This window comes from Gobio gobio, assembly GCF_949357685.1.
Source record: "Gobio gobio genome assembly, chromosome: 1".
Classification (NCBI taxonomy): domain Eukaryota; kingdom Metazoa; phylum Chordata; class Actinopteri; order Cypriniformes; family Gobionidae; genus Gobio; species Gobio gobio.
This window is the reverse complement of record NC_137097.1, coordinates 24,994,932-25,019,253: the sequence shown is the minus strand read 5'-3', so window position 1 is coordinate 25,019,253 and position 24,322 is coordinate 24,994,932.

Sequence of the window (24,322 nt, the reverse complement as noted above, 5' to 3'; positions counted from 1 at the left end):
TATGGGTCTTTTACTGACCCATAACAGAGATCTAATGTCTTACCCCGTCTGGTTGGACAGGTGACATATTGATGGAATGTCTTGAGTGTCTTTTTGAGAGAGACATGGATAAAGTCACCCAGAATAAAATTAGGTGCATCCGGTGAGATTGACTACAGCCTCTTCACAACCTCAAAGACGGTATTAGAGGCAGACACAGAGTCTGCCTTCGGATGAATGTACACTGTCGTTATGAACATTTGGGGAAACTCGCGGGGTAGATAAACAGGACGCAACGATACCGATATAAGTTCCACATCTGGCGTACATTTGTGCTCTCTGACAGTCACAGAAGAACAGTATCGTTTGTTAACATATATACATACCCCGCCTCCTTGAGTTTTCCCCGTCACCTCTGGCTGTCGATCCAAACGAAAAGGAACTCCAAACCCATTAATTGACATGTCGGTGTCCTGATCACACTCTGTGAGCCACGTTTCAGTAAATGCCATGATGCAGCAGTTCCTGAAGTCCTTCTGGTAACGAACATTTCCCTGAAGTTCGTCCACCTTGTTTCTCAGGGACCGGACATTTCCCATAAAAACCGAGGGCAGAGGAACCCGGGTGAGCCGCTGCTTCCTCAGGCGTAATTTAACGCCACCTCGTTTGCCCCTCTTCCTCTTCTTTTCCCCACTCCTCGTACCATGAGAGTCTCTCCGAATAAAGTTTGGTAATTCTAGCATAAAGTCTGTTTCCCGAGCTAAACTAACAAAGTTTAGCTGCATGAATGTATCTCTGGAGTACTGTGTCCTCCCATGGCATACAGTCCCACAGATATTGCAGGCAGCCACAAAATAAAACAGCCACAGCGCGGCAAAATAAGAAAAGTCAATTTTAGCTACCTAAGTCCAGGAGCACTTATTCATGTAATAAAGAAAAGTAAGACATTAAAAAACACTTAAAACGCACATAAAACCATCAACACGAGGTTGCCAAACTCTTATTCACTGCCGGTCGCTGCGTGCGCATGCGCCCTGGAAAATTGTTCCCTGGAATAAATGTTCTCACTGTACACTCAAAAAAAAAAAAAAAGGTAATAGCACTAAAAGACAAAGTGGTTCTTGGCTCGTAATCATAGGGGAACCTTTTTAATTGCTGTATAGCACCAATCTTGGTGCTTCAGTGGTTCTTCAGCGGTTCTTCACCGGTTCTTTGGCTGAGGTGCTATATAGCATCGCTACCATATACAGAAAATGTTAAGATATGGTGCTATATAGCACCAAAAGTGGTTCCCCTATGATTACTTTTAGTGCCATATAGAACCTTTTTTTTAGAGTGTACCATATGACTGAATCTACTGTAGTTGAGCTTTATAAGGGTGAGTTACAGTAAAGTGACAGTCTCTACCATTGTAATCTATTTTCAATATCACGTGGCTGTAATGTAAAATGCTATATTTGATACCATCTGTCTCCCTTCTTCTGATTTCTGATCAGTCTGATGTTACACCGTCATTGACTATTTCCACTCCCTTATACTCTATTCTGCTCTATTCACAAATTTAAAATATTGCTGTCCCACCTCATCCCCCCCCCCCATAATGTAGGGTTTACCAGGCCACACACACACACACACACACACACACACACACACACACACACACACACACACACACACACACACACACACACACACACACACACACACACACACACACACACACACACACCTTATAATCTAAGATAACTCACTTATAATGTAAAAATAATCAATTTCATATGGTTATCCATTTCGGAAATTGCAAACAAAATATAAACTATGTCTATATAATCAATATCTATAGAAATCTATTGGTGTACAAAATGATTGATTGATTAACCATTAAGATCAGTGGATTAAATAACATACAAATGTATTAAACTGAACGAGAAGAGATATAAATTTAAAGTTTGATTGTAAGAGCTTTATGAAAGGCAGTTTCTGTGAATGAAACATTTATAAAGATGAAACACTTATTTTGTGTTGTGAAAAGGATACTTTGTGGTTTTGTGCATTGTACTAACACAATTGAAAATATGCTGAAATGTTTGAAAAAAGTGCACTTTTGATGATCTGTTGTGATTTTAGCACTATGAGGTTTGAAAATGTACACCTTGCTTGCGAAAATAGTACCAAAGCGAATAAAAAAAACTAAGTTATGCAAATATATAAATCACAGCTGATTCCCATCTAGGAATTTTTCAGGTGTTGATGTTCTTTCAATCACATGACCATATGATATACAGTAAAAGAGGGCCTATTTGGGCTGCTCTTGTGTGAAAAAGGAACAATATAGAGCAACAAAGAAAGTCAGAAAAAGGCCTGCATGAGGTAGAGAAAGATGAGTACCAGGACAAGGGAGAATATTGGGACATGGGCAAAGGAGAGGGAGAGGAATGGGACAAGGGCAAGGGAGAGATTGAGGAGTTAGAAAGCATGGTGGCGCTCAAAGAAGGGCCAGAATTTTAGGGTAGCTGATGAAATAAGAGCTACTATCATAGACCATGTCATAAACCACAGGCTATCACAGAGAGGCTGGTGAACAAGTACAGCCAAATCTCAGCCGGGACACAGTGGCATCCATTATCCTGAATTTTCGAGAAACCAACAGGTAGGATATTGTATAAGGGCTTCTCCTACTGCAAAGTGTAAATACTTTTACCATATATTACAGTGACGGTATGCCTCTGGTCCCTAACTGTATTTTGTCTATCTAAGGATTCAACGTCTACCTCCCTCAGGGGGCAGAGGAAAGCTTCTAAATGAAGAACAGGAACTTGATATTGTCAACATGGTGATTGCTGATAATGAAATAAAACTGAAGGGCATTCTATAAAGCTACTGTGAGATGGGTCATTCATTTTTTGTATTGAATTTCTGCAGCAAAAGAAACAAAAAACACACAATCTATGATCAATAAAATACTGTCTATTGTATAAGGGCAGACTTGACACATAAAATAATGCAGATTCTGTATCTTCCATCTAGTGTTAGTGTTTTTATGACATTGTGCTATGATTGACTAAATGTTACTGTTGGAAGAAAACATGTGTTAGGGTTTTGGAGACGTGTATTATTGTATTTTGAATATTACTTTTGGAGTTTAGTTTACAATGTGTGATTTTGAGCATGAAATTAATTGTTTTGGCAATTGTGTGATGTAGGTGTGTTGGTGCGTTAAGAGTTTAGGAAATGTGTTAAAAGTATTGAAAAAATTGTCATAGCGATTGTAAAAAACTGTAATTGGTCCTTTGGAAGTGACGTCATGTTGCATCAATTACCACAATGCAGCACCTTGACCTGGGCTGCGTTTCCCAAAACCATCGTAATCCTAAGTTGATCGTAGAGACCATTGGTGGCAATTGTTCTATGATCTACTTAAGCTTACGATAGGGTGACCACCCGTCCCGCTTTGCGTTGTACCGCACAGCATTTTCACCCCTTGTCCCGCATGTCGCATATTGAGAAAATGTCCTGCATTTTCATCAGTCTATTGGTTTTTAATGATCATATTGAGAAAACATGCATGCATTCTTTTGCCTTTTTAAGAAAGCATTTTATATATTATTTTTGCGGTATCGTTTTTCACCTATATTTAACAGCACTTCGTCAGAAGTAACATCCCACCATACACAAATAAAACTGCCGTTTTTTAAATCCTATCCAATGGTTGAAAGGAAAGGAGTAAACACGGTCACTAGTAGGTTGTGACGGCTGTCAATCAAAAATGTGTTCCCTGTCAGAAAATGAATGGATAATTCTGTATATAAATTAATACATTTTAAATTCATGTTATTTTATGTTTTATTTGTTCATTATTTATTTAGGTGGATTTTAGTTGCACTTGGGCAGAACTGTTTCAAAAATAGTTGTCTGCATGATGCCTGCTGCCTTTGGGCTCAGTGATGTTGAATTTAAGATTATACAACAGTTTCAAGTTATGTTTTAGTGTTGGTAACATGTCCCACATTGTCCCACACAAACTTAGTAATCGTCCCACATTTGGTTTGTTTGATGGTGGTCACCCTAGCTTACGATGGTTTTGGGAAACGCAGCCCTGGAATTAGAGTGAGAGGCTTTTCAGCACTGCAAGATAGCTTTTCAGCCCCAAAAGACGCTTGACACTCACAATTTTGAAAATCATCTTCTGCTTAAAGGGATAGTTCACCCAAAAATGAAAATGTGATGTTTATCTGCTTACATGTGGGTGTCTTTGTTTCTTTAGTGGAACACAAATTAAGATTTTTAACTCCAACCGTTGTAGTCTCAGTCGTATAATGCATGTGAATGGTACATGACTACTAGCATTATCTATGAGAGTAAAAAAAAACCTGCAGACAAATCCATATTAAACTCTGCAGCTCGTGACAACACATTGATGTCCTAAGACATGAAACGATCGGTTTGTGTGAGAAACCGAACAGTATTTATATAATATTTTTACCTAAAAAACGATCTATGTCCAACACCCGTTCAGCGCGCCATCACTTCCGGTAAGTGTGGTCAGTGTACATAATAATAATAATAATAATAATAATTTGTTACATTTATATAGCGCTTTTTTGGGTACTCAAATCGCTTAACATATAGAAGGGGGAAATCTCCTCAACCAACACCAATGTGCAGCACCACCTGATGATGCGACGGCAGCCATATTGCGCCAGAACGCCCACCACACACCAGCTTATGGTGGAGAGGAGACGGAGTGATGAAGCCAATCGGTATATGGGGATGATTAGGCCAATTTGGCCAGGATGCCGGGGTTACACCCCTACTCTTTTTCCGAAGGACATCTTAGGATTTTTTTTTTAAAACCACAGAGAGTCAGGACTTTGGTTTAACGTCTCATCTGAAGGACAGTGCTCTTTGACAGTATAGTGTCCCCTACTAGGGCGTTAGGACCCATACAGACCACAGGGTGAGCGCCCCCTGCTGGCCTCACTAACACCTCTACCAGCAGACACCTGGTTTTCCCAGGAGGTCTCCCATCCGGGTACTGACCATGCTCAGCCCTGCTTAGCTTCAGTGGGAAACAAGTCTTGGGCAAAAGGGTGATATAGCTGCTGGCAAATGATCAGACAGAGTGCCGGAAGTGATCTCTCGCACGTATCTCTACGCCAGATTGTGTACATTGACCTCACTTACCGGAAGTAATGGCACGCTGAACGGGTATCAGACATAGAACGTATTCGAGGTAAAACATTTTTTACAAATACTGTTCGGTTTCTCGCACAAACCGATCGTTTCGTGTCTTAGGACATCAATGTGTCGTCACAAGCTGCGTGATTTGTCTGTTCATGTTTTTTTTTACTCTCATAGATTTTGTTTCCATTCACATGCATTATACGACTGACAGACTGCAACTGTTGGAGTTAAAAATCTTCATTTGTGTTCTATTGAAGAAACAAAGACACCTACATCTTGAATGCCATGGGGGTAAGCAGATAAACATCACATTTCCATTTTTCTGTGAACTATCGCTTTATGTTCAATCCGGGGTTTTACAACTTTGAGTAGCATGTTGCATACTGGCATTAGGTAGTAGTCTTATAGTTTGATAATTAAATACCATTAAATTCAAACCATTTTAAAGCAGGATAAAACCTTGTATGTGGTTCATTCACTTCATGTTTTTTAGAGATAAAAAGCTTAAAGAAGAATCTCTAGTTTTCATTCTCGCTGCTACTTTTACGCTACTTTTACTTTTTTAAAGGGGTGGTAAAACACATTCTTTTGAAGGCTTGACTGTGTTTGTGGGGTGCACTGTAACATGTGTTCATGCTTCGTTTTAAAAAAAATTGCCTTATTTTTCATACATTTGACCTTTATTCTACACTGCTCTGTCCCTCCTTGTAAAACGGTCTGATGCGTTCCGGGTTGTATGAAGCCAGTCCCTCAAAAATACGCAGTGGGCTCAGATTGGTTAGCTGGCCTAGTGTGTTGTGATTCGCTAAACGCCTAGTGCACGTATGTCGGAGACGTCACGCCCCTTACCGGAGGCTGTGCTTTGGTCAGTGTTAGAAACAACGGCGTCAATAAAACCATACCAATCTGAGCCCGAATCAGACCCAGAACATTTGAGTGAAGATGATCGAGCAGAACCTGTTCAGTCCTCAAGAGTAAAGACTGCGGATCTATAATGATCGCTACTGAATGGCACTGTTACTTTTGTATTTTTAGAACGATTATAGCCAAATATCTGTCGCAAGAACTATTAACCCAAAACAACACTAAGCACTGGCTTTAACTAGTAAGTTAGCCAAATCACACACAGAACCATGTTTAGCATGCCTGAAGATAAACAATACATAAAAGCTCTAATCAAAGAATCATTTACACTAATGCCAAGTTCGCTGTTGAGATTTTAACGTTAGTGTTTGTAACGTTAGGTGTTCGTCGGATAACGTTAAGTATGAATGAGCATTTAACAGACTGGTTTGCAGAACAGCGCTGTCATCTGTTTACTTCCTTGCTACAACCTATTACAGGAAAACACATCGATGAAATATAAATCAGACTTACAGGTTGTGGCCCGTGAACAGCTTCTGTTTGTAAATCCAGCTTTCAGGACAAGCCGTTGTGCATATCCTGTATTGAACTCGCGAAGTTTGTGGAAGTTTGTGTTGTCCTCCGTGAAATGTGCAGCGCGCGCGTCGTGCATCCACGCACTGGCAGTGTTTTTTTCACGCAGCTGACGTTGTGCAAATCTGGCATTGAAATCGCGAAGACGGTGGATGTTTTCCTCAGATGTGCTGCAGGAGCCCTGCGCGCGCCTGATTCCCCGCTGACTCAAACACACGTGCATATAACATGCTGTATGTTAAACGCTCTGCAACGCACCCCCGTCCCTATGAAGGCTGAACAGAGCAAGTACCCCAGACCTGCAATCCGGATGAAAATAACAGCGTTTCCTCGGCATCGCGGCAACAACACTCCAGCCTACTATACCACACCAGCGCCGCGATACAAAATGGCCTCACCCCCCCCTTATTTAATCTTCTCGGAGGAGGGGTTTATGTAAATATTGAGCCTAGTGAGGTCACCAACCCTGGAGGAATGTCTGTAGTCGCCTACTGGCCGTTTGCTGTAGTTCTTAGAAACTGATTTCTTTAAAAGCAAATATCTCCCTTTGCTTTAAACTTTGAACGTTGTAACTTTGCAGATGTTGTTTATGCTCAAGCAGCAACATTACACGCTAGCTAAAGTTAGAATAGTGAAATCGTGGTTTACCACCCCTTTAATACTCAAGTACAATTTTATTGTGGTACTTTTTTACTTTTACTCAAGTATGATTCTGGCCAGATACTTTTTCTTTTAATTGAGAAAAAATTTCATTCAGTACTTGTACTTTCACTCAAGTAACATTTTTGAGTACTTTGTACACCTCTGCACAAATTTAATAAATAAGAGTCAACATAGTAATTTTATGCAAACCATAGACCTTTATCTACAAATAAAGTATAATAATAGGAACATTGATCTTGAAGATAGTGTCATCGTGTTACTGTCGTAACCAAACGCGACTGGAGCTGAATGGAGAATGACTGAGGAGAGATGAGTGTCCATTAACTTTAACTTGACAACTTAATTATACATTTTTACATTATGCTATCGAATGACTTAAGAAGTCTTGGAATATAGTGCACAAAAACGTTATGGTGCTTTTTTATGCTTTTAGTGGGGCTTAACAATAACACAATAGTATGCACAATATCGAACCTCACTGAGAAGCTGCAGCCGTGGTGGGATGATTTCTGGTGTGGCGGACCACCGTGGAAAAATGAATGTAGCGGAAACACTTCATATTACAAATTAGTTAGCTAGTTTTGTCTTTCCTATTAGAAATTATTGCCTTGTTTTTCCTCTTGATAGACTGGGACAGTGACATTGCTTTTATGCTGCTGCTTCTCCATCTCTTACCACCCACAGCTGGACGGAAGAGGACCAAAATAATGGTCCGTTGTGCACAAAAGTGCGTTCCTTCTAGGGATGTGACGGTGACATGAAAGTGCGTATCAATAGCACAATTTCTGTTTCTATGTGGCATTATATTTATACGCAGAAATTACTTTTTGCGTGCATATGATCCGCACTTCTAGTGTACATGTTATATGTCCCTACCCATTGCGTATCATATGCATGCAAAAAGTAATTTCTCTGTATAGATTAGTATTAGTATTAGCATTAGTAGGAGATCGTGTTGGAGCGAACTGAAAATGCTCGCTCCGTGCCAGTGGTCATGCAACGTTATAAATGGCCATGAACACTTTACTTTCACTTTCAAATTAGCGCCAATTCGGGGGCGGCAATTGCTTCAATGTTGGGTTAATTATTAAATATAAAGACAAACTTGGCGCATTAACGTTTCGCTTTGAAACCAAATCTTCCACCATCATCTTGTCAGACCGTGAGGTGAAATCTGACTCCTGCTGCTGATCTGTGCTGCGTCTCTCGTCCGGCTTACACTGCATGGAGCAGACACATTCGGTATTTAATTGTAGTGTAAGTTCTAACTGAACTAATTTATTTCTATACTTATTACATTTATAAATCAAAATTATGGTGGGGGCAGTGCCGCAGTGAGCAAGTGCACGTAACCGGTGTTGCGGCTGAACACCGGTAACACAGACTATCGCAGCAAGCCTAGTTCCTTCCAAATTAATGGGTATTACTGGCCAGTATATCCCAATTATTTGAGAGGAAAGTTTTTCCAGTGAAGCAGATAATCTCAAATCACAGGGGCAGTTTACAAAGTATATAACATTAACATGGACCAACAAGTAACAGATTCACTTGAAGGTGTACCCATTTATAATAATTTCTTTCTTATTTTAGTCATGCTGCAGCATCAATGAATATATGCAGGAAAGAGAGGTAACAACCATACATCCTTGCAGTTGGCCGAACCCAGAAGACGATTGATACCTTCTACATCGCCATTGACAAACAGCTCATCCTCTGCCAAGCCACCAGCTCATTGGGTGCTTTTAATGAACTGTTTAAATCCCACTTCGTGTTCAACTTGTGTTATTATGAGTCCTTGGTCCATTTCTACACTTTTCTGCAGACAACTGTCTACAAAATTGATGTTACCACAACAGATGAGTCTCCGAGAGTTTGTGAGTTACGGGCAAAACTTTTGAATGACATGATTATGTTTAAATGTTTCATTTGTCAAGCAGTGCATGCTACCAGCCAGTGCCTAATTACTCATTTGCGAATTGGCCACAGTTTCTATCCAAGCACCAGGTTTAAGTTAGTTTGTGCACAAGATGATTGTAGGTGTCAGTTTTCAACATTTTCAGGTTTAAAAAAACATCTAGTTGTTGTGCATGATAAGGGTTCTTGTTAGGGATGCACCGATACCGATACCAGTACTCGGGTGTCGGTCCGATACTGTTGTCAAGTACTCGTACTCTTAAAACTACCCCGATACAACCGCACCCGATACCACTTTATGGCAATGCATCTTCGGATGCAGAGCCGCGCGGAAAGTTACATAATTCGCCGTGCACACCCGCACACCGCGGCGCCAAGTGCAAAGGGGTCTTGCGCTCTCAAAGCGCATGACTGCCATAATATGGCTTAATGTTTGCCGAACGCACCCGAGCGCTAGTGCGGACGCGGCGAGTATAAACCATGCTTAACCGCTCGTGAGGAAGATACCTCTCGGTAGTGAGTGCTGAAAGTCAAGGGCTGTTTAGTAGCGATGTGCGCAATGACTAGCCGAACCCCCGTAGTATAACAAGCCTAAGCAAGCTTAATTGTTATACTAGTTTGACATGAAACTTTGACATGGAAGAAAATGGAAAAATTTTGTGAAAGCTTTCAAAATCCTCCTTCAACCGAGTGGAGATATATATATAAGCAAACCTTAAATGTGCCAAAAAATTTAAACGACTAGTATTTTCCAAGTCGTCTTGCAGCACTAACGTTTAATCGACTAGTCTCGCACATCCTGTATGGCTGTATGGCTATGATAACATAATAATTTAATTCAGTGGTTCTGCTACTATGTTGTGTGGTACTGGAATCCACAAGAATGTTACAGGTTACATTTATGTGAAATGGGCAGCAGTGCCATGATTGTTTAGGAAAACACCAAGTTGAATGTTAAAATGTCAGCAACAGCATCAGTTTGTGTATTTACTTTGGTTACAGTCAGAAAGTGAAAAACATCTGATGAAAATAATACATTGTTATAAGAACTGTAATGGTATTATTAAGTACTCGTATCAGTACTCTGTATCGGCAAGTACCCAAATGTACAACCCCAAATCAGAAAAAGTTGGGACAGTGTGGAAAACGCAAAAAAAAAAAGAAAAAAAAGAAGTGATTTCTAAATTTACTTTGACTTGTATTTAATTGCAGACAATATGAACACAAAATATTTCATTTTTTGTCTGGTCAACTTCATGTCATTTGTAAATATGCATCCTTTCCTGTCATTCAGACCTGCAACACATTTCAAAAAAAGTTGGGACAGGAGCAATTTAGGGCTAGTAATGAGGTAAAATGGTTAAATAATGATGTGATTTGAAACAGGTGATGTCAACAGGTGATTGTAATTATGATTTGGTACAAAAGCAGCATCCAAGAAAGGTCTAATCCTTTAGGAGCAAAGATGGGCCGAGGATCGCCAGTTTGCCAACAAATAAGTGAGAAAATTATTGAAATGTTTAAAAACAATGTTCCTCAAAGAAAGATAGGAAGAGATTTGGATATTTCACATTCAACAGTGCATAACATAATAATTATGAATCTGGAGGAATTTCAGTGCGTAAAAGGACAAGGGCGCAAGCCTAAGCTGAACAACCGTGATCTCCGATCCCTCAGGCGGCACTGCATCAAGAATCGTCATTCATCTATAAGCGATATCACCACATGGTCTCAGGACTACTTTGGAAAACCTTTGTCAAGTACCACAATACGTAGTTACATCCACAACTGCCAGTTAAAACTGTACTGTGCCAAAAGGAAGCCCTATGTTAACAGTGTCCAGAAGCGCCGTCGACTTCTCTGGGCTCGGAGGCATCTGGGATGGACCATCACACAGTGGAAACGTGTACTGTGGTCAGATGAATCAGTATTTCAGGTATTTTTTGGGAGGAATGGACGCCATGTGCTCCGGACCAAAGAAGAAAAGGATCCTCCAGACTGTTACCAGCAACAAGTCCAAAAGCCAGGGTCTGTCATGGTATGGGGTTGTGTCAGTGCCCTTGGCAAAGGTAACTTGCACTTCTGTGAAGGCACCATTAATGCTGAAAAGTACATAGAGATTTTGGAGCATAATATGCTGCCTTCAAGAAGACATCTTTTCCAGGGACGTCCATGCATATTTCAACAAGACAATGCAAAACCACATTCTGCACACATTACAAAGTCCTGGCTGCGGAGGAAGAGGGTACAGGTACTTGACTGGCCTGCCTGCAGTCCCGACCTGTCTCCAATAGAGAATGTGTGGCGCATTTTGAAGCGCAAAATGTGACAACGAAGACCCCGCACTGTTGCCCACCTTAAGACTTGTTTGCAGGAAGAATGGGACAAAATTACACCTGAAACACTTCATCACTTGGTGTCTTCAGTCCCTAAACGTCTTTTAAGTGTTGTGAAAAGGAAGTGGTAAATGCTTTACTGTCCCAACTTTTTTTGAAATGTGTTGCAGAACTGAATGACAGGAAAGGATGCATATTTACAAATGACATGAAGTTGACCAGACAAAACATGAAATATTTTGTGTTCATATTGTCTGCAATGAAATACAAGTCAAGTCAACTTTATTTATATAGCGCTTTTAACAATGCAGATTGTTTCAAAGCAGCTTTACAGTGTTAAACAGGAAAATAATGCAGCATAATTTTAATCAGCTGTATAGCCATTCTGGAAACATTTCAAGTATCATACAGTGATAGTGTGGGCGTTAGATCAATAATTCGATCAGTAATTTAGTTTAAATGGTTAATTTAGTTTAAATTTTTCAACTAAACATCGAAATAAATCTAAATAATAATGTCCCCAACTGAGCACGCCAAGCCAGAGGCAACAGTGGCAAGGAAACCAAAACCCCATTAGGTGACCTAATGGAGAAAAATAAACCTTGGGAGAAACCAGGCTCAGTCGGGGTGCCAGTTCTCCTCTGGCCAATTAACAAACAGCGTATTATTATTATTATTCTGGCAGTTTTACAGCTCGGAGGTCATAATAGATCAGAATATTCGAGGGACCGGGGGCAACATGCTGGAGACAGGTTTATTGAGGATGATGTTGATTAAATAATTATTAAAGTGCAATATTCGAATGATCGGAGGCAACACGCTGGAGACGGGTTTATTGAGGATGACATATCGATTTAAGTATTATTTAATTGTAATATTCGAAACAATCTGAGTCAACACGCTGGAGACGGGTTTATTGAGATGACGTGTCGATGAGGCAGTTGCAGGGGGAGTCTAATCACGGTCTCTGCAGACACTTCGGGGTCCTGTGTTGGTCTTCTCTGGGCGCAGGTCCACCATCTGAACTGGATACGGCCTGGATCCGGCTGACTGCAGTAAACCTTGGGATAAAACAGAGAGACTATCATTAGCGTAGATGCCATTCTTCTGATGATGTCACGAGTACATCAGGTGTTATGGGAAGTGTTCCCGGTTCCGGCTGACCTAGTTAATGCAGCCTAACAATCATTTCATTGAAAAAGTGTTTTATGTGTATGCCACAGTAAAGAGATGTGTTTTTAGTCTAGATTTAAACTGACAGAGTGTGTCTGCTTCCCGAACAATGTTAGGAAGACTGTTCCAGAGTTTAGGTGCTAAATAGGAAAAGGATTGAGCGCCTGCAGTTGATTTGGATATTCTCGGTATTATCAACTGGCCAAAATACAAGTCAAAGTAAATTTAGAAATCACTTTTTTTTTTATTTGCGTTTTCCATACTGTCCCAACTTTTTCTGATTTGGGCTTGTAAGTACTTGTACTTGGTCTGAAAAAAAGTGGTATCGGTGCATTCCTTGTTCTTGTCAAAGTGGTGATGCAGAAACCTCAGAGTCATTTCAGGGAGATTTTCACAGTTTACAAAATGGTACAGAAGTTGCAGGACCAAGTGTCGTGCAGAGCCCCGATGCTGGGTATTTTGACAACAATCGATCAGGTCAAAGAATGACAGAAAACGTCTCCGGTTACGTATGTAACCTAGGTTCCCTGAGAACAGGGAACGAGACGCTACGTCAGCTTGACGCAATGGGAAACGCCTCCAGCATGACAGGTGTCTGAGTTACAATCAAATCACATCAGTCCTACTGACCGGTCGACAGCCGATGATGTCATCAGGGTGCGACCAGGAAGTATATAAGGGCGCCTCTGCCAACATGACACCGCCCTTCGTCTTCAGGGACTGTCCGGGAGGCAAACCCTGAGGCATGGCAAAGCGACGCAGCGTCTCGTTCCCTGTTCTCAGGGAACCTAGGTTACATACGTAACCGGAGACGTTCCCTTTCGAAAGGGAACTCGCGCTGCGTCAGCTTGACGCTACGGGGTACGAAATACCAACGCCGCCATGCCGAGGGGAGTGCATGCCTACTGGCAGTGACAACTGTCAGGACAAGCAAATTCAATTGAAATGCCTGAACCACCCCCCCTCTGGTCACAGAGGCAGTCATTGACAGCATTCCCTTCGGTCATAGCCCAAGCTATAAGCCTGCGTAGGAAGCTTCGAACACTTAGAGAAGTTCTACTCAAAGGCCTAGATCCGACCCATTCAAAGGAAGGGGGTTCCTTTAAGGGAATGTGGCTAGGGGGCCCTAGGGCGCCCCAGCCAGCCACTACTGCCACCAAGGAGGCCTAGCTTGGTGCCTTTTAAAACGGGCGCTTCAGCCGGGCCATCCCTGTCTGTTCGATAACAGAGCCTCTGGATACTCGCCTCCTGAAGAGGCATCCAGTCCCAGGGACTGCAGAATGGCAGTGTCCTCCTCAGACCGGATCTCAGAGACGGGAATCCCGGAGAGCAGCACTCAGCATAGCGCTTTCTACCCTTGCCAGCGAGGGGAGTAATCTGCTCAATCCTAGGATCTACTGAGCTATTATTAGATAGAAACACTCAGGAGGCCAGACTGGCCTAAGAACTGATCTAATTGGGAGGCCACCCTAGGGGCCTACGACCACCCGATCAGGCCCAGGCAGCTTCGGCTCACATACGACCCTTCCGAAAGGAGGGGAGCTTAAAGGGGGCTGCCCGGTAGGTAAACCAGGTTGCAGGCTGAAATCCCCTCCTTGGGGACCAAGTAGCAGAAGCGACATTAGTTGCGCTAGGGTGAGACCTTACTCAGATGTTACTGGCTAAGGGCCGGATCACAGATAGCAGGTCACCACTAGCTGTCAGCGTCATGTCAGTTAACAGTCCTTGTACTGAGAACCAAAGACACGTTAGGGAGGCCTAGTGAGGCCCATTGTATGATAGAAACGTATGCCAGAGAAGCCTGAGAAGTCATGCTCAGGAACTCGCTTAGAGGGAGGCCTGGTGAGGCCTACTACCTGATAGCAGTTGAAGCCAACTGTCTAAGTAGCTGGACAGTAAACGGAAACTTGTTTTCTCAGGGAGGCCTAGTGAAGGCCTACTACCTGAAGGTCAAGCTACACCAGCTAGCCGAGCATCCTAACTCAGGAACTCGCCCTCAAGGGAGGCCTAGTGAGGCCTACTACCCGATAGCGGGCCTGCAGGGAGGCCCAGTGCGGCCTGCTACCTGCTAGCGACTCGTGCTAGCTGTTTCTCAGGTGACTGGAGCCCAGGAACATGCCCTTAGGGAGGCCCGGCGAGGCCTACTACCTTACGACCAGTCTTCAGGGAGGCCTGGTGAGGCCTACTACCTGCTAGCGGTTCATCACAACCTGCCAAGTGATTGAGCCCAAGAACGCGTCCTCAAGGGAGGCCTGGTGAGGCCTGCTACCTCATGCCGAGTTTTCAGGGAGGCCTGGTGCGGCCTACCACCCATCAACAGCTTAGCAGCCCATGCTAGCTGACACAGCGACTGGCGAATGGGAGCCTGCTTTCAGGGAGGCCTAACGGGGCCTACCACCTCACAGCAGACCTGCAGGGACGGCTTCCTGGTGGCAGGAGTGAAAAACTGCGATGTTATAACCTTGGGCTGACAGTAGCTTCTCTGTTGGCTGACAAAAATTAACATCCAACTGCTAACTAGGGTTATAAGTTGGAAAAATCTGCTACTTGAAGCCGACATCGTTGGGGAGCAATATATACCGCAATACACATGGGGCCGAACTTTGCAGAGGCCTGCCAAGGCTGACTACCTATTTTCCAGGTTGCAGCTCACAAATTGCCAACCTCCCCAAACGTCGGGACTCACTCGCAAGGAGGCCTATCTCTGAGGCCTACTACCTGACCTGGAGTCTACTGCCAAGACTGCCCCAGCTGGCTACTCACAGCCAGCTGGCCTAAAATCCATCCTTGCTGGGTGACCCATCCCAGAGGCCTCTGTAGCGTCTGGAGTGTCTCCCAACTAGGATCAAAGTGGTCAGAGATGCTTTCCTCCAAACAGCTCTGCATCTAAATTACATTTCTGGCCCACTGGCTCCGGCGCGTCTGAGTCAAATATCACCTCCGACTGTTTAATGACCAGCTAGAGTGTGAACAGAGGACCTTTTAGATGGCCCTTTCTGAGCTTCAATCAGATGCTAATCAGCCAGAACAGTTCCCTCACCCTTCAGTCCTCAACGGCCGGGGGGATGACTCTAATACACACTCTAACAGAAACACCCACACATTGTGGCTCAGTCAACTTGCAAGGACCCCGACGAGACAAATTTCCTTTTCCTCCCATTTCATCAGCGCGGCTCACGGGCTTCGACCTGCGAGCCGGCGCGGTCCAGCCAAGCTGTTGTTTCCTTTGAAGATCGACGCGCTCCGCGACGCAGTCAGCGGCGCGTTCCACCGGACCGAGGAACTCAGCTGGACGAGATGAACTTTCCCTTCCAAGACGCTCCCTTCCCAAACACCTTTAAAACTCCCGCGGACCAACTAAGCTCCGGAAGAACCAAACGGAGAGAGCGCTTCAGCGCACGAACACTCTGAGAAACGCCAACGCACGCATCTTGCTTTACACAACACCAAGAAACCATGCAAGTATCAATTCTACCGAAATTTAGATGCGTTTTAAGATTGTACCCCTGTTTAAGGTGATATGGTTCTTATGGTTTATGTCTGGAAAAGGTGTCGGATCGGACACGATCAAACCCTTCTTCCTTTCCCTTCTCCTCTTCCCTCCTCCTCATCCTTTCCCTTCTCCTCTTCCCACTATTCTGTAAATACATGTATTCTTTATTTAGTCATATGTAATCGTAGTATTAGTCTTTATTAAAACCATGATATCCACGTTTTGATTGTCATTGTTTTGCTCACAGAACACGAGTCCCTTTAATGTCAGATCTAAGCTACGAGCTCTTATAAGCATCGTTGAATGCTTTAATTAATACCATAACTCGGAAAGTTTGTCCTTTGTGGCCAGAGGGATAAACATCCCGAAAATTGGGTAGGAAGAATAGACCTAGTGAGTGGATAAAGAATTACAGCTCGTTCTTTAAACGGAACGGAGAGGAATTTTGAATCAGCTCCATAGAGGTTATTCTGTGATTATTTAATATAGATATATCTGTAGTTAATTACAATAAATTGTTGTTAACTATATATATATATTATATATTGCATAAATACCGAGGTTAGGTATTCCCATTTTGGGTGATTTTGGAGATTTGTGATTAGATTATAACCTATTATGATTAATCATAAATCCCTAAATATTAATACCCATAATTCCCTATTGAGCTAATTTTTAATTTAAATATATATGTAACCCCAAGACGCTACACCTCCAATTCCTTCTGGAGCCAACTGTACAATGGTGCAGTCTTATCGGCAGCGCCTACAAACATTAGGTTCCAATCACATTGTCCATAGCAGGATACTCGGCAAACCAAACGCCTTGTACCCCCTAAGCGGGGGGAGTACCATATATGCCACCCACCTCATGAAGGTCCTAGCTTTAATAGTGCCTACCATGCCGTGTGAGGGCGTCCGCCATGGCAATGCTCTGGCTACAAGGGAGCTCACGACCAAACCTACATAAACCAAAAGGTTGTGAAGTGCTGCTCAACCTGAGCCATGGGTGAGGCAGAATGATACAGAGCTGGGTGTGGAGGTACTCAAATCTACCCTGCCTTGTCAGGGGAGTACTGCCAACTGGCCAGGGTATATACAGGATATAAATATCATTTAAATATAAATGATCCAAGATGGCGGCGCGAGTAGTTCGCGAGGCTCTGGGTCTCTCCAGATTCTGCAATTTTGCGGTATTTTTCCTGCTCATCTCGGGTCTGTTCGTTCAGAATAGTTGTGCCTTAACATCGTACACCCGTGGTGAGATTTTGGATATTGGTTTGCGAATTTCCGACAGTTTTATGGACAATCTTCGACTCCTTCCTGAGATCGCTAGGACACCCGAGGCTATGCACTCTACCCGGCCGGGCGGAAGTGCTCGCAGGCGGCGCCGAGATCGTAAACAAAGGCGGGGAATACGCGGTGGTCTGAGAGCTAAGCTAAGGCTAAAGCTAAGGCTAACCCCACATCGGCTCTCTTTACCCAGTATTTTCCTTGCCAATGTACGGTCGCTAGTGAACAAAATGGAGGAGATTCGACTCAGCATCACACACAGCAAGAAACTTTTGAACTGTAACGTCCTAATCTTCACGGAAACCTGGCTAAACGGCGGAATACCGGACACCGCTATTGAGCTAGCGGGATGCCACACGCTCCGGGCGGATAGAACATTAGATGGCTCCGGTAAGACCAGAGGTGGTGGATTGTGCATTTACATTAACAAAGCCTGGTGCACAAACTCTGCTATTGTTGGGAGTCATTGTTCAGCTAACCTCGAGTTTCTCATGGTTAAATGTAGACCGTTTTATCTGCCGCGGGAGTTCACTTCCACCATTATAACTGCAGCCTATATTCCCCCGGATGCTGATGCCAAGCTTGCTATGAAAGAACTTCATGCAGCCATCAGTAAACAACAGACTGATCACCCGGAAGCTGCTTTTATTGTTGCAGGTGACTTTAATCATTCAAACTTAAAGTCAGTGCTACCCAAGTTTCACCAGCATGTTTCCTGCCACACCAGAGGAAACAAAACCTTAGACCATGTGTACACAAACATGGCTGGCGCTTACGTTGCGACACCCCTCCCCCACCTGGGACAGTCAGATCATCTGTCTTTGTTCCTCATCCCCAAATATGCACCCCTCATCAACCGTGTGAAGCCATCAGTGAAGACCATCAAGGTGTGGCCTGCGGGGGTTGATTCCACACTCCAGGAAAGGTTTCTACACACAGACTGGAGTGTGTTTGCCTCTCAAGCCACCAGTGGCGCTCACACGGACATTGACTCCTACACCTCCTCTGTATTGGATCATATCAATACCACCATTGACAGTGTTACAACCCAGAAACAGATCACCACATACCCAAATCAGAAGCCATGGATGAACAGGGAAGTGCGACTCCTGCTGAAGTCACGCAACACTGCCTTCAGATCAGGAGATGCACAAGCCTACAGCACATCCAGAGCAAACCTGAAGAGGGGCATCAAAAAGGCCAAGCACTGCTACAAGCTAAAGATAGAGGGTCACTTTTCCAACTCTGACCCTCGACGCATGTGGCAGGGCATTCAGGCCATCAGTAACTACAAACCCCCCCACTCCACCCCCGCAGCTACTGATGTCAACTTCCTGAACGAGCTAAATCACTTTTATGCTCGCTTTGAAAGAGACAACAGAGAAACTGCCACCAAGCTCAAACCCTCAGCTGACCCACCAATCACACTCTCCACCACAGATGTCTGCAAGTCACTGAGCCGGATCAGCGCACACAAGGCTGCTGGACCAGACAACATCCCTGGTCGTGTTCTCAGGGCATGTGCGGAGCAGCTCGCTGAGGTTTTTACAGACATTTTCAACCTGTCTCTTGCCCAAGCAGCTGTACCTTCATGCTTTAAACGCACGTCCATTGTGCCAGTGCCAAAACACTCTAACCCGAGGTGCCCCAATGACTACCGCCCTGTAGCACTCACACCCATCGTCATGAAGTGCTTTGAGCGGCTGGTCCTGGAACACCTAAAAGACTCTCTACCATCCACATTGGACTCACACCAGTTTGCCTACCGCAGCAATAGGAGCACAGAGGATGCCGTTTCCATGGCACTGCACTCTGTGCTCACCCATCTGGACCAAAAGAACACTTATGCACGCATGCTGTTTGTTGACTTCAGCTCAGCATTCAACACTGTCATCCCAACCAAGTTAATAGCCAAACTTGGAGACCTGGGCATCAATACCTCAATGTGCAACTGGATTTTGGACTTCCTAACTGACAGACCCCAGAATGTTCGTTCAGGATTCACCTGCTCCACATCCATCACTCTTAACACTGGTGTACCACAGGGCTGTGTGCTAAGCCCGTTTCTCTACTCCCTCTTCACCGCCGACTGCAAGCCTGTGTATGGATCTAATTCTATTGTCAAGTTTGCGGACGACACTACGGTGATTGGTCTCATCAGCAACAACGATGAGACTGCCTATAGGGAGGAGATCCAGCACCTGGCCACATGGTGCACCGAAAATAACCTGCTCCTCAACACCACCAAAACGAAGGAGCTCATCGTGGACTTCAGGAAGGAGTCAAGAGGCACACACGACACCATCCACATCAATGGAATGGCTGTTGAACGTGTCTCCAGTTTCAAGTTCCTGGGGATCCACATCTCGGCCTGGTCAAGAAGGCTCACCAGCGCCTCTTCTTCCTGAGGACACTGAGGAAGAATCAGCTCTCCTCGGCTATCCTGGTGAACTTCTATCGCTGCGCAATAGAAAGCATCCTGATCAACTGTGTGGCAGTGTGGTATGGGAGCTGCTCTGTTGCGGAGCGCAAGGCACTGCAGCGGGTGGTGAAAACTGCCCAGCGCATCACAGGGACTCCACTGCCTGCCATCGAGCACATCCAGAGGAAACGCTGCCTGCATCGAGCTCGCAGCATCCTCAAGGACTCCTCTCACCCAGCCCACAGACTGTTTTCTCTCCTGCCCTCCGGCAGGCGTTTCAGGATCCACCGGACCAGGACCAGCAGACTTAAGAACAGTTTTTTCCCCAGAGCTGTCTCTTTACTGAACTCAAACCCCCGCTGATCCACTCCCCTCATATACTGATAACTCTCCTACCTCACATCCACCTTCACTTTGTTATTTGCACTACCGACTGTTTATTACAGTAACAACTGTTTACTTATTCATTTTGCACTACCACACCGTAACTGGATTATGCTCATTTGCACTGCCGACTGTTATTTACAGTACCTACTGTTTACATTTGTATTTTGCACCGTACTTCTAACTGTAATATGCAACCACTTTCCACTGCACTTTTAGACTTTTTTTCGGATAGCTTCTGTCCATAATTTATTGCACTACCTTAATCCACTGCCATATTCCTCATTTTAGCCTAACATATCATTGTATACCTCTATCTGTAAAATTCTGTTTATAGTAATAGCCATCTGTATATTATATTATATTCATAGTACATATCCACCTGTAAATTCTGTTTATAGTATTAACCATCTGTATATTATTCACTGTACATATTCACCTGTAAATTCTGTTTATAGTAATAACCATCTCTCTATTTATAGATATATTTATATATACTCAGTACATATCCATGTCCTGCACTTATGCAAACGTTGTATATCCTGCACTTGCTGCTATTGCACTTCTGGTTAGACCTAAACTGCATTTCGTTGCCTTGTACTTGTACTTGTGTAATGACAATAAAGTTGAATCTAATCTAATCTAATCTAATACAGGAAGGGCCAGCGCCTGCCAAAAAACTGGCGGGTTCTAAAAACTAGCTCTGGAGGGCTGGGCTGAGCTATGCATACGGAATTCTCATATTTGCATGAAAAAACGCCTTAGCCCTGCCCCACGACAACTGGTTAAGTCGCTATCAATTCTACACAGCACCAACCTGCATTACTAGAAAAAGTCCCAGAACGCAGGTAAGGGGGCGGGCCTTGGCCGGACTACTCTGCATAAGAGGAGGCTACATTAGGGACACACAATAAGGCTAAGTTCAAAACTGGAACAGCTACCCGGAGCGCGAACGCTTCTTGGCGTGCGTCTCCGTAATCCCTAGAAAGCCTAGGCCAATCTAGATCTATACCCGAGGTCCAAAAAGGGCCACTACTATTGCACCATGCAAAAGGGGCACTCGGGTAGAAGTGCCAGTCGTTAAATAGATCTGGCTCCAGATCTAACTGTAGTTCTAGCATAGTCTGATCCTGCTTTATCCAGAAATTTACACTGAGAGAAGATACAGACCGCCTTACCCTGAGGCGGCTACCAGTTAGCAGCTTAATACTAGGAGAATAGTTTGCAAACGTCTCATCATTCGGAGGCATCAACACGTACCTAGATTTGGCCAATCCCTCGACATCAGCGAAGTTTCCACGCTGATGCCGAATTATCCTGGCCGAGTATGGGTTCTTCCATGCCCCCGCGATCTGATCGTGCAGATCGGGGAGGAATGGAAGGCTCCCCAGAGGTGATGGGTTATGGCCGGAGAGAAAGCGATCGTTCAGGCGACCGGGACGCTCGGGTTCTCTCCTAGCACGCCGCCATTGTAACTCCAGCCTGTTGGTGGCTTGCTCCATAACCTCCACCAACTCTGCATACACGGGGCAAGATGGCTGAGAGGGTTCGGCCTTAACCGATTCATCACCACCCTGCCCAGCCATCCTCTGCTCAAATGGAAGAGCATCGGCTGACGAGGAGGAGAAATCCGACTTCTCCCCCGTCAGCCGTCCCTCGCGACCTGGCTGGTCGCCTGTGAGGACTACGCCCTCCTCCAGAGGACGAGCCAAGTCCGTCTGGGAACCCCAGGACCTACGTCGCCGCTCAGCCTCGGTGTGAGCGGGACCGTCCCCAGAAGCTGGCCCCTTTTCCCTCGAGAAGAGGGCCAGGCGAGAGCGGAGCGTTCGGATGGGGAAACGCTCACAATTCGCGCAAGAGGCTCCCTCGAGAACCTCCCGCGCGTGCTCTTCCTCCAGGCAGTACACACAGAGATTGTGCGGGTCTTCAGGCGTCAAATACTTGGGACACGGATCCGCGCACTTCCTAAAATGCCGCGTCTTGTGTGAGCACTTCATCCTACTAACGTGATTTTCTTTCTTACGCAACATAATACAAGACAGTCACTGAAGACGAAGAAGCGGTGTCATGTTGGCAGAGGCGCCCTTATATACTTCCTGGTCGCACCCTGATGACATCATCGGCTGTCGCCGGTCAGTAGGACTGATGTGATTCGATTGTAACTCAGACACCTGTCACGCTGGAGGCGTTCCCCGTAGCGTCAAGCTGACGCAGCGCGAGTTCCCTTTTGAAAGGGAACACAAAAGACATCTGCTTCAATTATTGCCAAACTCCATGATAGTGGTATGGCAAATAGTGCAGTTTCATCAATTGTTAGTGATTTGGAAGAATTTGCTGGTGGACTGCACTCCCAAGTTAAGCATGAAATACTGTCTGCTGTGCCAAAAGATAACCCTGTAAGATCTACATTGGAAAAGGGTTTCGAGAATTTTGAAAACCCATTTGTGAGTTTTAATACTGAAACTAAAAGGATGAAGTATTTCAACAAGAAATGGGGGATTGTGGAGCCAGTGGAAAAACATTTAGGAATTTAATTCGATACAAGGCGAAATAAAAATACAGGTACTTATGATCCTTATGATCAGGTCCCAGTGAAAGACTTTTGTTTACATCCCAATTTTGGAAACTATTCAATTTATCTGTCGCAATTCTTATATTTGTGAACTACTTGCAAAACCATGTGTTTCAAAAGACAGATATGAAAACTTGACGTGATGGAAGTTATTCCAAGTCACTTCCATTGTTCTCAAAAACACAGACGACTTAACAAATTCAGCTTTACTATGATGACTTTGAGACTGCTTAACCCACTGGGTTCAAAACGTGGTGTTCACAAAGTTGGTGCTCTCTATTTTGTCCTCCGAAATCTGCCTCCAATGTTAAACTCTGTATTGATGAACATTCATTTGGTTGCATTGTTCCACGCGGAAGATGTGAAAAAATATGGCTTTGATCCTATTTTACAGCTTCTGATTGATGACATCAAAATATTGGAGAGTCATGGCATTGATTTGCCTTTCTCATCTGAAAAGGTCTATGGCAATATATGTCAGATAACTGGGGACAACTTGGGGATGCATGGAATAATGGGTTTTGCAGAGTCTTTAAGTGGACATCACTTCTGTTGTTTGTGTTTGATTGAAAAAGATGATTCTCAGAATGTTTACAAAGAAGATGACCCAAAGATAATCTTGCGTGGAAAAGAGCTTTTTGAAATGCACTACATTGAGTTACAATCAGATCCACAAAAGCTGTGTGTGTTTGGTCTAAAGAAGAATTCAACTCTTAACAGCCTACAGTACTTTCATGTTTGGAATAACTTTTCTTTGGACATAATGCATGACATACTTGAAGGGGTGGCTCAGTATGAGATAAAGTTACTGTTTGAATATCTCTCTGAAAATGTTTTGTCAAAACCTGCTCTTTTGTCACGCATCTATGCTTTTGACTATGGCTAATTGGAGTGCAAAAATCGTCCAACAAGGGTCAACTTGGACAGTACAGGCAATAATATAGGACTCAATTCTATACAGACTCTTTGTCTGGTAAGAAACATTCCTTTGATTTTTGGTGACATTGTGCCAGAAGGAAACCAGAACTGGACTTTGCTGTTGCTCTTACTACAGATAATAAACATCATATTCTCTCCATCAGTTACACTAGGCATGACTGTGTATTTGAAGCATTTAATAATAAAACATCATGACTTGTTCAAACACTTATATCCACGTAGAAACCCAATTCCTAAACATCATTTTATGTTACATTACCCGAAAAACTGGACCGTTAATACAAATGTGGAGTATGAGGTTTGAGGCAAAACACAGGGTTTTCAAAAACACACTTAAAAACTTCAAGAACATCACAATATCACTTGCCAAAAAACATCAAATGTCCATAGCATCCAATTGGGAAACATCTCCTTTGAACCATGTTGAGTCCGGACCTTTGAAAACCTTTAATGTCGACAATGACTACGTTTACATGGACAGCAGTAATCTAATTATTGACCTTACTCTGAATAAGACAATAATCTGATTAAGGC